This window comes from Humulus lupulus, chromosome 7 (genome assembly GCF_963169125.1).
Source record: "Humulus lupulus chromosome 7, drHumLupu1.1, whole genome shotgun sequence".
Taxonomy (NCBI): Eukaryota; Viridiplantae; Streptophyta; class Magnoliopsida; order Rosales; family Cannabaceae; genus Humulus; species Humulus lupulus.
In genome coordinates, this window is record NC_084799.1 from 44,759,454 (window position 1) to 44,777,959 (window position 18,506).

Below are 18,506 nucleotides of genomic sequence, written 5' to 3' on the forward strand. Positions count from 1 at the left end.
CTTATCTGATATAAAACAGTTTTATGCATATTCTTCTCCCTGACTCTAGCTGGTAATAACCAGATCCAAGATTCACCTTAGAGAATACCACCTAATCTCATAACTAAATCCTTTAAATCTTACAACTCTTCTGAACCATTCAAAACAGTGCCCTAGACTTGAATCCATTCCTGGCACCAATCAATTCACCATTCTATTCTATTTTTATGCAAACACAACCCCAACTAGTCCTCTGGAAGCACCTCCAGAACTCACTGACTAATCCAGTCAGTCCTAATCCGACTGGCACAATCTAAGTGGTATCCACCACACTAGCTAAAAGTTCTATGCATTCCCCTGCAATAAAACTCTAGCTCTCAATACATATGTCATCAACATACCAAATATATGCACATTGCCAACTGTCACAAGACTTTCCGCTCTCAAGCTCAAGAGTTACTATACTTTCCATGCCATTTAAAATTTCCCCACACTTACTTAACCCATCCATATCTAGGATCATCTCAAAAATCAATCATAACCAACCTTATCATATCAACTGATAAGTCCTTTTTACCACAATCCAACTCATCTCTTAAATCACCAATACAACATCACTTTCCCATCATAACATAACCATGTGGTCTGTATATCATCTTTATGCTCCTCTATATGAAACAAACAAAGGAATAGCATGGCACCAAAACCAATCAGCATAACTCAAAACTCAGAACTAGAAAACTGACCTGCCACCCCTGAGGAACTAGTCTCAATCTCAGACTCTGACTGCCTCGGAATAAACACTCGAGCTGGAGTCGAGTTGTCCATCCCCTTTTGCTCATCCTCTCTTAGCATTGGGCAATCCTTCTTGAAATTCCCAACCATATCACATAAGAAACATGCCTTTGCTCGACATTCTCCCAGATGACACTTCTTGCATTGAGTGCATACTGGACGAGTCTTCCAACTTTCCTTCTTACTTGCTCCAATAAGTGGAGGTACCACTATCCGAGCTCCATGCTCCCTAGTACTCTTCTTCTCACCGCTTATGCTCTCAACAACAAGAGCCTTTTCTACCACCTGAGCATAGGTAGAGATTTCATGCACTAGGGCAACTCTAATGCCCTAAGTTATTCTGGGATTCAACCCTTGAATAAACCTCTCCTTTTGAGCTACATATTTGGGTACCATGTAAAAAGCGAACTTTCCAACCCATCAAATTTGTTAACATACTCGATTACTGTTGCATTTCCCTGAAGGAGATTCGTAAACTCATTCATCTTAGCAGTCTTGCCTACATCACAATAATACTTCTCATTGAACAGCCGCCTAAATTCTTTCCAATCCATCACAGCTGTATCTCGTGTCTGGGATACTACTTCCCACCACGTCTGGGAATCATCCTGTAGTACACATGTAGCACAGATCACCATGTCGTGACCCACCAGCCCCATACTATCAAGAATGGAACTGATCATGCCCATCCATTGCTCAGCTCTGAATGGATCTAGGCCTCCCTCGAAGATTGGAGGGTAATACTCCTGGAATCTTCCACAGAGAAATTCCCACCTGCTCTCAACCCTAGGCTCAGCCAAAGCTGATGCCACTCCTGGCATAACCAATGAAGAAGTGCTCCCCAACAGATTCCGTTGTTGCTTCAACCACCTGATCTCTTCCTCATGCCTCTGCAATCTTGATTGCAAATCTGTGAACATCTGCTGAAAATTCATCGGAGCAGATGAAGAACTAAAACCTTGGCTGTAACTCCCAGCCTCTGTATAACCACCACTAAGCCTCATTATCTGCCTTGGATATAAACATGCGGATTGAATCTGCAGTCAATAACTTGACCCACTAAACATGATGAGCATATCAAGAGCTTTCCCCATGGAATCAATCTTACCACACTACATTCACAAACCACTTACAGTGCTATAAACATGCCCATGGCATTCATGCATCAATCATAATCCCTGCTCTTCCAACATTCACATCATGCCTCCAACTCCAGCATGTAAATATCACAATTATATATTCATAGAGCAGGTAATCATATGATCAAGTTCATATATATATATATATATATTCACAGAGCATATAATCATATAGTCAAGAGCTAGGCTCTATCAGAATCTCATGCTCCCTAATACAATGTGCAGGTAAAGCATTTACATTATATTTAAGTAGTTAAGCACATAACTACAGAAATAGTTACCATTCCCTGAGTGAAGCTATCTTCAGTGACGAGTGTACATGCCCAGCTTGTCTTCAGGAACCCATAAACCTTGACAAGCTCTGATACCAAATTGTAACGCCCTAAACTCCAAGGACCGTTACATTGCACATTATAAACAGTGCTAAACTTGCTAATCGAGTCATTTGGCCATAAACGTGTAACTAAGTATGATTAGCGCTTTAGGGATTCAAAATTTTGGTTAAGATATAACGTTTCACTAGAACATTTACTGTATACATTGGGATCCCAAAAATATAATTTAAAGGTTTATTACAACAAAATATTTACAACCAGCCGATCTAAGTGGCAAAACAGGGTTTAACCCTAGTTCTTCTCATTTAAACCTCGGTCGTGGCGATCGAGCAACTGCATATGTACACATCATCACCTAAGCTCTCCAACTCAAGGATGGTCCAACTTTCTTTTGCCTTTACCTGCACCTCATAGCACCCCTGAGATGAAGCCCAGCAAGAAAACTCAATATGCTCATGAACAGTCATATCATGCTATCAAATCATATCTGGCATGCCTAGCAAACATAGCTCTATTCAAGCATGCAAGTAAATTTAAATAATGCTGGGGAATCTAGGATAAGAAATCATGCCCTCCTGATTGGATGACTCAAGTCAATCCTAATTAGATGAGTAATTTAACACTTGAGGTTTTGGTAAACCTTACTGAGCGACCGACAAGCAATCCACTACGGGGCTCAGTACCCAAAGCCATGCAAATGATGATCAGAATGATCATACAAAGCTTATAGCCCTGAACAGATGAGTGAATATCACTTTAAGGTTCTATTAAACCATAATGAGTGACTGACAAGCAAGTCACTATGGGGCTCGGTGCCCATAGCCTTGTAACGAAACAGTTACCTGGGCTTTCCAGCGATGGCTCTAATCAGATGAGTGACTAATGGGTAAGTCACACAAGCACTTTTAGTTTTCATCGAACTTGAGGTCGGTTCGACATTAATGCTCTTGTTGAATCATCTAATGCAGATGTCGATTAGATCTAATCTTTGTTGGCTTGTGTTGAATATGCTAAGGCCGTTCCTGAATTATGAGTCAACAATGTGTGACCAGTGCCCAGTACCACTGCCAAACTTGACTAATGAGTCACAACTTCACAGTTGATACTGACACCTTTGCCAATTCTGACTAATGAGTCAGTGCCACGAACAAGTAAGCAATGCTACCAAACATATATCGTATGTCAAATATCCAAATACAGGGCATTCAACACGCTTACTTAACAATTGCTAGCATAATTGGAATCATGCATAAACACAGAGACTCAAGCTCTGAATAGTCTCATATTCAATATTCATGGCATGCCCTAATCACGTGTTTCTCGTGCATCACATGCATCACACATAAACATCCAACATGCCTCAATAATAACCATATACCAGTGATCAAGATTGCCAAGCATTCAATATGCTATCAATGTTCACATTTATCAATCCAACATGCACCAAGAATAACCATGCATGTCACATATGGGGTGCAGTGTTTTTACCTCGAGTTCGAGCAAGAATTAGTAAAAGAACGACCCTTGAGACGGACCAATCCTTTAGCGGTCACCTAGTCATAACCAAATATGGAATCCCATCAATAAAATAAATCATAAAAAGATGTAGAATCTAAAACCTCACTCCCGAGATCCATCCCACACTCTCAGGACTCTCAATCCACCCAAATGGGGTAAAGGAAGCAACCCCTGAGCCTTAAAAGTCATCCCAAGCCCTAAAATAGGCTTTCTGGAAAATCATTAGTGCTGGGGCGCTGCCTAGTGGCACTGGGGTGCTGCCCCCAAAGTCAGAGAAGCCTAGAACCTGCCCTGCATAGCACTAGGGCGCCTGGAATGGTGCTGGGGCGCCATCAGCAGACCAGAAACTTTTTTGGTCTTGTCCCCTGCGATCCCCCTTGAAAACCAAGCATCCAAACCAATCCCAAATTTCACCCAAACATAAAATTCAATCCCTAAACTTCATCTACATCACACCTTCATCAAAACCCAAGCAATCTTACACATAAACTTCCATGAATTGTCACAACTAACACCTCAGATTCTCAACTGAAAACTTACTTGAGAAACAAAGTATAGCTTAAATTCATGGATGTAATCTTACGTCAAGCTTGATTTAGATCCCCTTCAATGGTTGAACTAAGGTCCTAAGCCCTCAAGCCTTGCTCTCCTAGCTTTGATCCTCAAATTGGCTCTCAAAAAATGAAAGGAAGAAGGAGAGAAGAATAGGTACGGGAGAGAAAGAGATGAGGATGATGATGCTCTGTTTTTCTGTAACATTCTACAATCCATGAGTTTATATATATCTTAGGGGTGAAAAGACCATTTTTCCCCTAGGTCAAATAAAGACTTCTAAAGACTCCTAAGGGTAAAATCGTCATTTCCTGCCTATTTCGTTAATTATAATTAACACCCTCCAATTCCCGTTATTCTTAATATTCTCAAATGCCAATAATTCATATCCTGTTACCCTTTAATTCTCGGCAACGTTCTAATCACCAAATTACCCCGAGACTCACTCTGAGCCCCGAACTTTATCCCGTTATGACTAGACCTAAAACTTGCATTCCATGATCGTCTCATGCCGAATGGCTCAAACCAATCCACATATAATGTGGTATTATTTATAATTCACCCACATGCATGAAAATACACAAGCACGCCCTCAACGGGAAAAATTACCAAAATGCCCTTATAATTAAATGTGGACCCATATGCATGCATTCATCATCATATAATAATATAATTCACATAAACATGCATATAATAATTTAATAACATGATAAATAAATTATGGCACTCCCGGCCTCCTAATCAAGGTCCTAAACCTTATTAGGAAATTTGGGGCATTACATGACCCATCTTCTGGATACTACCAACTCCCCAGTGGGTAACAAAGTTCCAAACCCCACATCATAAAAATCACAGGGTCTACACAGTCTATCAATAAATCTACTAGCAACAAAAGAATGTGTAGCACCACAATCAATCAAAACATTATAAGGGGTTCAAGCACTGAGAAGCTGACCTGTAACTACTGAGGGTGAAGCCTCAGCCTCTGCTTGTGTCAATGCGAACACTCGAGATGGGGCCGAGCTGTCTGCTCCACATAAAAAGCAGGCCCTTGCCCTACACTCTCCCAAATAACTCCTCTTGCACCTAGGGCATTCTGGATAAGTCTTCCATGACTCACTACCACTCTGGCGTCCCATTGAAATACCACGGGGTCGCCTATCAGGACCTGGAGCTGGGAAGGTTTCAGGAACCTTCCTCTTCTAATCACTGGGTCCTCCACCCCTACAAGAACCCACAAAAGGAGAACTTGTTCTCCTAAACTCTTTTCTAGCTGCATTATCTCGCCAGATCTTGTTCTCTGCACTCTTAGCTGTGAGTGCCTTTTCAACCACCTGTGCATAGGTCGTAACTCCTGCCACAGTGGTAATGTGAACATCTCGGGCTAATCTAGGATGTAGCTCCTGGAGAAACCTGTCCCTTCTAGTCTTGTCAGTGGGTACCAACTGCATGGCAAACTTTGCCAATCGATCAAACTTCAGGGCATACTCAGTCACTGATAAACTTCCCTGAAGTAACCTGATAAACTCCTCAGCTTTTGCCGCCCTGATGGCATCATTGTAGTACTTCTCGTTGAACAGAGTTTGAAAATCTTCCCACCTCAAGGCATTGATGTTTTTAGTCTGGGATATAACCTCCCACCAAATTCGGGCATCCTCCCAAAACATATATGTGGAACAGGCCACCCTTTCATTACCAATCAGCCTCATGAAATCCAAAATGGTGGTAATTATACTCATCCGCTGTTCAGCTTTAGCAGGATCTGCACTTCCCTTAAATACTGGAGGTTACTGCTTCCTGAAGCTTTCATAGAGAGGCTCCCATTTATTACCAACCTCTGGTAGCTGCTCAACTGCTGGCACCGATACAGAGGGTGCCTTAGGTACACTGGCTACTGTAGGAACCTGCTATTTTCTCAGGAGGCAGAGTTCTTCTCCCTGCCTCAATACTGTAGCATGCAGATCATTAAATAATTGATGCCAGTTCTCAGGAGCTGCCTATGGAATCTGATTCTAGTCATTCTCTTGACCCTGACTATTATTATGGCCTTGATCACCCTGGCCAGCTGATGATTCTGTCTGTCTTGGAATCATTCTTATCAACTTTAACTGTGATGCAATAGTCAATACGGCCAGTCAAGCAGTGATAACTAAACTTCTTGCCCCCTCACGGTCCTAGAACAAACAAATAATTATCATATTCCATAGTTATACAAATGTACAAATGGATACATGATCATAGCATTTAGCATTTAACATGTATCAAATAATAACTCCCAATGAACAATACTAATAAGCATGTTCTAGCAATATCAATACTAATAAGCACGTTCTTGCTAATGATGCAGTAGTCAAGGCCCAGCCTTATCAATGTATATCATGTAGACAGGTAAAGCATTTATACTTTATTTAAGCAGTTAAATATATAACCACATAAATAGTTACCAAACCATGAGTCGAGCTTGTCTTCAGTGACGAGTGTACATACATAACCAGTCTACAGGAACCCTAAACCTTGACACGCTCTGATACCAACTTGTAACGCCCTGGTTACTCCAAGACAGTTATTGTGAACTTTGAACCATGCTTAACTCACTAATCGAGTTCTTTGGTTATAAACGTGCATCTAGGTATTATTAATAGGTTAAGGTGTAAAACCAATCAAAAGGAAATGATATATTTTATTTAAAACATAAAACTGATCATGGGCCCATAAAAACGTTTACAAGTTATTTATAATACAAAATGGTCATTATAGTATAAAATTTACAACCCGCCGACCTAAGCGGCAAAAATAGGGTTAACTCCTAGTCCCTCTGAGAAACTCCTGGGCCGTGGTGGTCAAGCGCCCGCATATGTACACATTGCCACCTAAGCTCTCCACTCAAGGCTGGGTGAGCTTTTCTTTCCCTTTACCTACACCACGTAGGACCCATGAGACAAAGCCCAGGAAGAAAACTCATTGCCGCACGTATATAATATCAAATGATGATCATGATAATCATCCAGGACTTATAGCCCTAAACAGATGAGTGATAGATGTAAAAGTCACAAATGTGGGTTCCACACCCTTCACAAATGAGTGACCGAGTCACTAGCTTAAACCAGGTGAGAGACTGATGAGCAAGTCACTAATATAAACCAAATGAGTGATCATGGAATCACTAGCGTGGGTTCCGTACCCATAGCCATGTGACAATGGAGTCACTTGGGCCTTCTGGCCCTGGCTCTGAGTGACTAGTCATGGAACTAGGCAAGCACTTTTAGTTTTCATCGAACTTGGGGTCGGTCCGATATTAATGCTCATGATGAGTCATTCAATGCTGTTGTCAATTAGATCTATTCTTTTCGGTTCTATGTTCATGACGCTTATGCCACTCCTGACTCATAGGTTAATAACATATGACCAGTGTTCAGTATTACTATCGAACTTGACTAGTAAGTCATAGCTTCATAGTCAATTCTGACACCATTGTCGATTCTAACTAATAAGTCAGTGCCATTCACAAGTAAGCAATATTTGCTAAGCATTTGATATGAAATCAATGTACACATTTAAACACTCACCATGCCTCATGAATAACCATGCATGTCACATATGGGGTGTAGTTTTTTTACCTCTGGTTCGAGAGAGAAATAGTAAAATAACAACCCTTGAGAACGATCAACCTTTTAGTTCTTTGACGGTCACCTGATCATAATCAATTATGGGATTCCATCAATAAAATGAATCACAAAAGGTTCCCGAACCAAAACCTAGCCTCCGGAACATCGAATCCTACTAAATCGGGTAGTAGGAACGATCCCGAGGCTTAAGGTTTGATTCCCCAAGCCAAAAGCTCAATTATTAACAAAATTCCACTAAGGGTCGCGACCCTACACCACCATATCACAGCTCGCCTCCTCAAATAGAAGCAGCCACCCTTCAATCCCCAACATGGGCCGCAGCCCTCCTTCTCCATGCCGCGGCCCTACGGCCTTGCAGCTCTACCCTTCCTCTAAAACAAGCTTGGGCCGAGATGCTCTAGAACAGAGTCACGGTCCCACATGAAACTCAGCCAAAAACCCATGTTTTTCCCCTTCGAACTCAATTCAAAACCTTATTAAAACACTCCCAATATCACAAAGTAAATCTCCCACTTATTACCACAACTTACCCAACATAAAACCAACAAAACCTAAGCCTTAAACCAACCAAAACCTCATGAAATTCCCATTTCTATGATCAAAACTCCAATCTCAAAACTAACATAAAAAAATAGAGCACGGAGCCATAAAATGGAACTAAAACCTTACCTTAAGCTTGAATTGAAACCTCTTCAATAGCTGAACACTAGCCTAAAACCTCAAGCTTGAATATCCAAGTTTGAATCCCCAAACTTGCTTCAAAATTCATAGGAAGGAGAAGAGAAATGGTGATCGTGAGGGAGGGAAGACAAGGCTTTGTTATACAGGTTCTACAACCTTCAACTTATATATAACCTTGGTCAAAAGACCAAAATACCCCATGCTTAATTCATCTCTTAACAGCCCCCAAGGGAAAAACCGTCCTTTCTCGCTTATCTCGTTAATCATAATTAACGCCCTCCAATTCCCGTTATTCTCAAATACTAATAAAATCATATCCCATTACCCTTTAATTCCCAATAATGCTCTAATCATCAAATCACCCCGAGCCCCGAATTCAACCTAGTTATGACCAAACTGATAACTTGTATTCATAGATCGTCTCATGCCGAATAGCTCAAACAAATCCACATTATAATGTGGCCTCAACAATAGTTCACCAACATGCATGAAAGTATACAAATATGCCCTCAACGGGCCAAATTACCAAAATGCCCCTATGTGGACCCACATGCATGCATTTATCATCATATAATAATATAATTTACATAAACATGCACGTAATAGTTTAATAACATAATAAATCAATTATGGCCCTCCCAGCCTACTAATCCGACCATTAAACCTCATTAGGGATTTTGGGGCATTACATTACCCACACAGTATTTAAAATTATGCATGCATCGTATATGAATAGAAACATGCCTTAGGATTGTTCTTTGTGATTATATGCTTTATGTGATGGACCATATAATAATAAATCTAGTTTTAACTAGTTCAAGAGTAGAAATAGATTTTAAAAGTTGTTTAATTTCTAGTATTTAATAAAAAAAATTATTAAATAATAAATGATATTCCTAGTAATTATAGAAAATTAAAATTGAATTAATTAGGGAATAGTTCTATTATTTTATTTTTGCTTAATATGATCAATAATTATTAGAATATCATTTGGTTAACATATGTCACTTTATTTTTACACACTAATTAAAAAGCATATGATGTTTTGAGAAAACACATATCTTAAAATAGTGAGTGGGAAAGGGAGTTATGACAATAAGTCTCATGGTCTCCTTTATTAGTTGGCACCGTGGTAGCATGGAGAGGGCCTCATGGCACCATTGCTTGTGTCCCCCTAAGGAAGGCTTCCGACTGTGTTATTCTCAAGGCAAACTTCTTTTTCAAGAATAGGATTTAATGATGTATTTCAAGTTTAACTGACCCTAAGGCACACTCTTGAGTTAAGTCATTGATCTAAAATAATGGGTTACACTCACAAGGTACATTAGGCTTTCAAGCGAACCAGTGTATTCTTGACCAAACAAGTGGTTGTTTATAAGTCAAAAGAGAAATGTTGATTTAAGTTTTCACTTATAAATTTGAGAACTTGTCTCAAAATTAATTTGGAATTTGTCTGACCTACCCTAAGGTTGGTCCATTAATGTTCAAATTAATTAATCGTGGAATTAGTAATTATTTTTTTATGTGTTCTTTAATTTTTGCATTCACGCATTACTAATATTTATTATATGCATAAATTCATTTTTGTTTATTTATTTAGTTTCTGCAATCATGTCTAGCTCAAATCCTGTATCTTCAAATGAAAACTTGACTGGTGAAAACTACATGAAATGGAAATCAAACTTGAACATTGTATTAATATGTGAGAACCACAAATTTGTCTTAACTGAGGAATGTCCTGAAGTCCCTCCTGCTATTGCTGCCAAAACTGCAAGGGAAAAGTTTGATAATTGGATCTTATCAAACGACAAAGAAAAGTGTTATATGCTTGCGAGTATGAGAAATGTGCTCAGAAAGAAGTTTGAGAACACTGAGAATGCTTATGAAATCTGGGATTCCCTTCAAGATATGTTTGGGCAGCAGTCAAATCAGTGCAGGCATGAGGCCACCAGATCCTACATTACCAAGAAAATGAAGAAAGGAGCTTTTGTCAGAGAACATGTATTAGACATGATCAATATAATGCACGATGCCATTATCCATGGGGTTGATGAAAGGACTCAAGTAAGCATTATACTTTAATTGCTTTCTCCAGCTTTTAAAGGTTTCATAACCAACTATGTCATGAACAAATTATCATATAACATGACACGGCTGTTGAATGAATTGCAAACTTATGAATCTCTTAACAAAGGTTCTGAGAAAGAAGGAGAAGCAAATGTTGTTGATTCTAACCCATCCTCTTCAAAGGCTAAATCCAAAAAGACGAAAAAATGGAAATGGAAAGGACAAGGAAAAAGAAAAAGACAAGAATTCAAAGAAGCCTAAAAATTCATTCAAAGGCAAAGAGAACAAGAGCACCAAAAGCTCCAAAAAGAAGACCTCTAAAGGGACTTGTTTTCACTGTGGAGTAGATGGTCACTGGAAGAGAAATTGTCCAAAGTATCTCACTAACCTAAAAGAGAAAAAGAAAGGTAAATTTGATTTACTTGTGTTAGAAGCTTGTTTAGTGGAAGACAATTCCTCATCTTGGATAGTAGATTCAGGAGCCACTAATCATGTTTGTTTTTCTCTACAGATTCTTAGTTGGACAAGGAAACTTGCTGATGGGTGTGACTATGAGAGTAGGCAGTGGTCAGATTGTCTCTACAGCAGCAGTTGGAACAGCCCGTCTGGAATTTAAGAAGAATAAATTTCTTGTTTTAGAGAACGTTTATTTCTAGAAACTTAATTTCTGTTTCTATGTTGCATGAACAAGGTTTTAAAATTTCTTTTAATAATAATTCGATTGTTATTTCAAGATATGATTTTAAGATATGTTCTGCAAAATCTATTGATGGGCTTTATAAACTGCAAGCTAAAGAGAAATCTGCTTATAATTCTGAATTATTTAAAACAGCTAATCCTAGATCTATTAAACGACAAAAGACTGATTCTGTTAGTGAAACATATCTATGGCACTTGAGATTGGGCCATATTGGTCTAGACAGAATTAATAGGCTTGTAAAGGATGGTCCTTTAAGAGAACTATCTATTAGAACTCTCCTTGTTTGTGAATCATATCTAGAAAGATGACTAAGAGACATTTCTCTGCTAAAGGTTCAAGAGCTACAGAACCACTTCACCTGGTACACACGGATGTTTGCGGTCCACTTAATGTACAAGCAAGAGGAGGTTATGAATACTTCATCATTTTCATTGAAGATTATTCAAGATATGGTTACCTACACTTAATGCAAAGAAAATCTGAAACTTTTGGAAAGTTCAAAGAATTTCAAGCAGAGGCTGAAAAGCAATTAGGTAAATCACTAAGAGTTCTTTGATCCGATTGAGGAGGGGAGTACTTGGATTTTGAATTCGAGGACCATCTGCGTGAGCATGGTATTCAATCCCAACTCACAGCACCTCGAACATCACAACAAAATGGTGTTTCAGAAAGATGGAACAGAACGTTATTAGATATGGTTAGATCAATGATGAGTTTCTCATCATTACCACTGTCATTCCGGGGCTATGCGATTCAATGTGTTCTATACATATTGAATGTTGTTCCATCTAAGTCTATCCAAAAGATATTTATGGAATTATGGAATGATTGTAAACCTAGTTTACACCATTTTTGAATTTGGGGGTGTCCTGCACACGTGCTTAAAGGAAAGACTAGGAAGTTGGAATCACGCTCTGAAGTGTGCATGTTTGTGGGATATTCCAAAGAGACTAGAGGTGGAATTTTCTATAGTCCAAAAGAAAATAAAACATTTGTATCGACAAATGCAACTTTTCTTGAACATGACTATGTTAATAACCATAAACCTCACAGTAAGGTTGTACTAGAGGAGATGGTCTCTAATGAAGTGTAAAATTCACCAGGAACAACCAATGAAAAACAACAAGAGGAAACTGCTAGTTCTAGTCAGAATAGTAGAGAGCCTCGTCGTAGTGGGAAGGTTAGTAAGCAACATACATGCTATGAACACGAAGTTCAAATGCTTATGTCTGACACAAACAAAGATGATCTATTGACATTTAAAGATGCAATGAATGATTTTGACAAGGACAAATGGCAAGAAGCCATGAACCAAGAAATGGAATCAATGTATTCCAATTCTGTCTGGGTTCTTGAAGATCCACCTGAGAATATCAAACCCATTGGTTGCAAGTGGATATTCAAGAAGAAAAGAGGAGCAGATGGGAATGTAGAGACTTTCAAAGCAAGGATTGTAGCCAAAGGCTATACACAGAAAGAAGAGGTTGATTATGAAGAAACATTTTCTCCTGTAGCCATGCTAAAATCCATTCGTATACTCTTATCCAATGCTACATGCATGGATTATGAGATTTAGTAAATGGATGTCAAAATAGCTTTTCTGAATGACTACCTTGACGAAACCATTTACATGTCTCAACTAGAAGGGTTCGAAGTAAAAGGTCAAGAGAAAAAAGTTTTCAAGGTTCTTAGGTCCATTTATGGATGTAACACCCTAATTTCTCATAAATTATCTAGAACACAATGTTGGGTCATAATCATAAACATTGCTCTTTTATTGAATAAAAACTTGAAAATAAATACATGGATCCATGGTTTTACAAAAATAAAATAATTGTCTTTAACATAAAAATGAGCAAAATTTAAATAAAAATTTAAAATAAACATTCTGTAATAAAACAATATTCTCGCTTGATCTTCCTTGACTATATGGTCCCCACGAGTACATCACGAAGCTCCTAGGTCCCACGCGCCACCGGCCTTTCTATCTTTAATTGCCTATAATAATAACATCATAAGGGGTGAACTTCTAAGCCCAGTAAGGAAAATACAAACAAGAGTTAGCCATATAATCATATCATAAATTTCAACAAGTCATTAAAAAAACTTATTTATACTAACCATACAACATCATAAAACCCTAGGGCATATCGTAACCTAAGTCATAATCATATGTCATAAGTCATTGGTCATAAGTCATAATCATAATCATAACTATGGGTCATAGATCATAATAACAAGTCAGATATAATAAAAAGATAAGTGTTTATACAAGCAGTGGCAATTAAGCTCCGGAAAAAAGTCTGCCATACACCGAACATCAACTTAGGTCCGTCTTAAAATTTTGGCAACCAAGCCTACTGGACATAAGTCTGTCATACATCATTGGACACTTTAGGTCCAGCCTCACTTACCCCTTTATTGTACCTGAAATGTTAGGTCATACAAAACACAAACTAAATCATAAACTAAACTACCTAATTTTCCTTACCAAAAACTGGGATATTGGAGATAAGAGCGGGATTGAAAACTCCTAAATCCAAACATAAGAAACCATAAGTCCTCTAAATAAAAGAAGATGAAAATAAAATCTAAACCATCAAAATAGTAACTTACCGAAGACCTTAAGTTTCAAGAAAATCAAACACCTAACCAAAAGTCATTATAACTAATTAGTATTTCAAGAAAAAGGAAAGAATAAGAAAAATGGAAATGGACTAAACCTGAATATTAATGGTACTTTAGATAGCTTAGAGCTTCGATCTATACCTCAAACACCGAAATCATACAAAATCTTACTTCCCAAGTGTTTAGAAAAGCTTTAACCCCAAAACCCTAGTGTTTTCTCTCTGGAATAAACTTACCAACTTGGAGGCTCTAAACTGTGCTTAAATGATGAATAAAATGGCAAAGTGAAGGGTCCGATTTATAGAGTTAAAGGAGTGAAACTAACTCTCATTTCAATGAATAAATAAATGATTAAAAATAGAATAAATTTGAATTATCTGTTCAACAGATGCCCAGAACTCGGTCAAAGACGTTCAAGAAAAAGTCAAAGTTATTGAGGGCTGTTTCTAGTTCGGTTTCCACGAAAATTCAAAAATTGCTTCAAGAGCCGATATATCACCTACCCTAGGCAATATATCGTCCCTACCTATGCCCCGAGGGCCCGTGGTTTTGTTCGTGCGAAGTCGACGTGTTTTCCGTATCAATCATAGGCGATACATCGGCCCCTATAGCTGCGATATATCGGCATACGTTGATATTCTAAACATGTTTTTGCACGTTTTCAGCACACTTAAATTTGTTTAAACAAGTTTGACTGAGTCAAATGTAATCCTAACAGCTGCTGGAAGATTTTAGACCTTCTAGATCTATCCTTTATTAATTTATTCATCTAAAATGCTTAAATCCTTAATAAACATGCATGTGACAAGTGTCACGTTCTTAATTATTCTATCTAAACCTTAGGTTATTATAAATAATATTTCTAGGACCAGCTATATTAATCAAACCTTATGATAAAATTAATATTTCTAAACCATAGGTTAAACTTATAAAATTCATAACTATCTCTAGGTGTTTCTCACTAAATCCCAGCTTTGACCAATATCCACGAAAACTAAAGTTCTACAGCTATTACTACTGCTATCTAGCTAAGTAAAATTCTTAGATGCGACAATGGACTCAAACAAGCTTTTAGATCTTGGAATCTTAGATTTGATGACACAATTAAAATGTTTGGTTTTGAACAAAACGTTGACGAACCTTGTGTCTATAAACAAATCAAAGATGGTGTAGTAGTATTCCTCATTCTTTACGTTGATGATATATTACTGATTGGCAGTGACGTAACATCATTATCAAAGGTAAAGAATTGGTTAGCTGAACAATTCCAAATGAAATATTTGGGAGAAGCCAAGTATGTTTTGGGCATTAAAATTCTTAGAGATAGACAGAACAAAACTTTGGCACTGTCTCAAGCAACTTATATTGATAAGGTGCTAGAACGCTTTAATATGAAAAACTCCAAAAAGGGTGATATGCCAACCCGTTCTGGAGTATTATTTTCCAAGGAACAGTCTCCCAAAACACCTCAGGATGAGGAAGATATGGGACAATATCCCTATGCCTCAGTAGTAGGCAGTCTAATGTACGCTATGTTGTGTACTAGACCTGACATTTGTTATGCAGTAGGGATAGTCATCTGTTATCAATCCAATCCTGGATTGAGTCATTGGATTGCAGTTAAGAATATTCTCAAGTATCTTAGAAATACTAGAGATTATATGCTTGTATATTTAGGTGGAGACCTGAACCCCACTGGTTACACTGATTCTGATTTTCAATCAGACAGAGATAGTCAAAAATCGACTTCTGGATCAGTGTTTACTCTTGGAGGAGCAGCAGTAGTCTAGCGAAGTATTAAACAAACCAGCATTGCAGACTCCACCATGGAAGCCGAGTATATAGCAACTTGTGAAGTAGCTAAGGAGGCTGTGTGGCTCAAGAAGTTCTATTCCGATCGGGAAGTAGTGCCATATGTGGATAAGCCACTACTCCTATACTGTGACAACAGTGGGGCAATAGCTAACTCAAAGGAACCATGGAGTCACATGAGGGGAAAGCACATCGAGATTGGTAAGAGAGATAGTTCATCGAGGAAATGTTGCAGTTATGAAGATAGCTTCAGAGCATAATCTTACAGATTCTTTCACAAAGACTTTATCCATAAAATCTTTTAAAGAGCATGTAAGAAACATGGGAATTAGAGAGATGCCTTATTTGTTTTAGGGCAAGTGGGAGATTGTTGGGAATTGTGCCCTGAAAGCATATGTAGTAGACATTGTTTTAAGAAATAAATAAATAAATTGAATTTGTTATGCATATATTTTATGGACTATATTATTCTGTGATAATATTATGTAAATATCAGAAAAATCCCTAAGTTCATATATGTGATCTCAATCACATATTGGTACGAGAGAATTGTGTTTGAGATAAATGAACTTGAATAGTTCGTAGTAAAATAAAGTTATGGAATCTTTAGATTAATTACTGCAAGTATGGTCCCCTAGTATTATGAATACATGTGATCTAGATCCGGATTACTAGTGTAGTAGGACACTTTAGTAGAGGTACTTTATATATTAGAGAATATATAGAACTAGACTAGATATGTTTATTAATACTTAGTTAAATAAAGTTTTGAAGTATTAATTAAATATATCAATTGATGATCATATACAAATAGATCTTAATCCTGAAATTACTATGAACTCCTGTTTATGTTATATGAGTTCTTTGATTCACTCGTTAGGGTCTGTCAAAATGACCAGGGTAGAAACTTTTGTTTAAGGAACTCATTAATGTAAATGGTTGGGGACATAGTATATAGATATGGAATCTATACCTTCTCATAAGAGATTGAATATTGTTTCTTTAAGGGTTGACTTTTGGGACTGAAAGGTTATTGAGCTCAAATTCATAATTTAGTTATGAATTTCACTAGTAAAATCAATGGTACTTGAGGAAACAAGATATAATTAAAAGGGTAAAACAATAATTTTATTCCTGATTAATTATGAACCATTATTAGAGGATTAATTTGTATGTAATGATTATATCAATGGACGCTTTATTTTATAAAGTACTTAGTAAATGAAATGTCTATAATTACAAGAGTGCAGTCTCATATTTATAGTGGAGTAATCATGAGATTAATAAATTAAGATTATTTAATTAAAGAGTTTAATTAATAATCTCAAATTTATTGGAGCTTGAAATAATATGTAACAATCCAACTATTCTAGACTTTGGACCATTAATAAACTACTATACACAGACACTAATCTTAAGAAAACACACATATGAAATAACCATAACTTTATTTAAAAACTGTAAAGTAAAGGTTTAAAATACATAAAAAAAAAAAATCATGAGTAGGATATGGGATCCCATTGTTTTGAAAATAAAATAGAACATGACTTAAATCTTAAAATTCGTTACAACTCAGATGCGGAAAAATACATAGAAAATATGATTGAAAAACTTAAACAACTTCATCCTAGAATCGTTCGCGCAGTCCACCGATTCCATTCTCCCTCAATACACATTCCCAAGCTGCCAAGAACCTTCCCGCCGCCATAAATATTTTTCTGCACATATAAAACATAATAGAATGAGCTTAATGCCCAGCAAGGAAAATCTACAACAAGCATGAAACATAATCATACACATAAACTATGAACATATATCATATACTATAACATATATCGTAATTCTAACCCATGTACATGATGACTATTGGGGTTTGCTAACTAAGTAACTATGAGCCTTAGACTACAATGAGGTTTGCTAGTTAAGCAACTATAAGCCCCAAAAACATAAAAGTGTTGGGGTTTGCTATATAACAACTATAAGCCCCAAAACATAAAAGTGATAGGGTTTGCTATAAAACAACTATAAGCCCCAAACATACATATATCATAACACATAAAGTCATACTATATCATAATCATAACACTTTTATATAAACATAGCACATATCACATAAGAACTATCCTATTTTCCTTACCAAAATAACAGGATGATGAGAACAAGGTCGGGATTTTGGAACACTCCTAAAAACCATTAATAGATAGGTGAGTATTCTAAAAGAAAAGAGATGAAAAGAATGTACTAAACCATCGATAAAATACTTACCAACGAGAACCCCAAGTTCATAGAACTTAGATGCCTAACCAGAAATAAAGAATACTGAGTTAGGAATTGAGTAGAGAAAAACTATAAGAACTTAATGAAACAAAACAGAAAGGAACTAAGAATAGGGATACCTTTGAAATTTCTATACCTGAAATACACCTCGAATCCGAAATACACTATAAACCTTACTTCCCAAGAAGTTTGATAGGCTTAAGATGATAAAGCTTATAACCACAACCCAAGTGTTTAACACTCTAAAGTAATCCTAGTAGCTTGTAGGCTCTGAACTCAGCTTGATGAATGAAGAAATGGCTGGGTACTAGGTCCTATTTATAGAGTTCAAGAATGAAAAGATCTTCATTTAGCTTGAATAAAATAATGGCTTTTTAATTGAAAAACATTTGAATAA